This window comes from Cyprinodon variegatus, unplaced genomic scaffold (genome assembly GCF_000732505.1).
Source record: "Cyprinodon variegatus isolate N-32 unplaced genomic scaffold, C_variegatus-1.0 Scaffold2109, whole genome shotgun sequence".
In the NCBI taxonomy this organism is placed as follows: Eukaryota; Metazoa; Chordata; class Actinopteri; order Cyprinodontiformes; family Cyprinodontidae; genus Cyprinodon; species Cyprinodon variegatus.
The window spans coordinates 4,817-5,940 of record NW_015152562.1 but is presented as its reverse complement, the minus strand read 5'-3'; positions in this window follow the sequence as shown (position 1 = coordinate 5,940).

Genomic DNA, 1,124 nt, shown 5'->3' with positions numbered 1-1,124 from the left:
GTCTCTTTGAGTTTCAAATGGCCAAAATAATATTGTGAATCTGCATGAAGCTGTTTCTTTGTTTCGGGACATCTGAGAGCAATTTAACGGGCTGGTGGCCCTAAGAAAAATACTTTTTCATTCTAACATGGGGGCTTATAGTTGAATGTTTAAGATTTCCAGACACCACCTTGTTGAGCCTGAACCTGTTTTGATAATCTGTTTCCTGATCAGACTATTTAGGAATGCAAGTGTGAGCAAAGGTACTGTTTGTCAGCCTTTAGCTCATTGGTTCTTCATGGAATGTAGACCTACAAGATTTGCACTTTTTTTTGTGTGTGACTGTAACTCTCCCATTATTTACCCGAAACTTGTCCTCAGGACAAGCATGACTGGGATCCTTTGCTTTGGAACTTTACTGACTTTTCTTCTGTGTGTTTTTGGGGGTGAGTTTAACATGTTATTATTGTCTAAAGCTGCTTAATCAGAGGGGAACTTAAAGAGGATTTGTTGTGCTTTTTTCCCCCTGTAATGGTCTGAATATAAGAAAAGTTTGGGGGGTTTTTTCTAGTTAAAAAGGGTGTGAAAATGTGGGTCGTCTTGTAATCGGGTTCTAATTATACAAGCTGACAGTTGTCTGGGGTCTCTACACGAATGTAAGAGCAGAGGGCGCCATTTTTGTGCCCGGTGACCAAGCCAGTGACCTCATGGAGACAGATAACTGTGGTTGGGGTCATGTTTCTATAATGATAACGAAAGAAATTAAATAACAACAAAATGTGTAAATAAGCAGCAGTGTAGCAAAAACATCCACGTCTGAAATATGCAACACCCCAAAGTCTGGGTTTCAGAAAGGAAGAGAAAGAGGAGAGAGGGAGAAGGCGCCTGATACCTTGATCCAGTTTTTCTGCCCTCTCTGTTTTCTCAGAAAGGTTTCTTAACTAAAATGTACAAATTAACAATAGATTATTAACATGTTGAGTAAAACAGCTATCCGCTAGGTAAACTACATAGTTAATCTTCCTCAATATCAGAGGGGAATAACATCATTAATTAATGATGCAGCTCAGCTGGGGGCTGCCTGATACGGAACTTCACAGCAATTTTTTTGTATTATTTTGTTGATTCGTTTTTAATTATCAAGA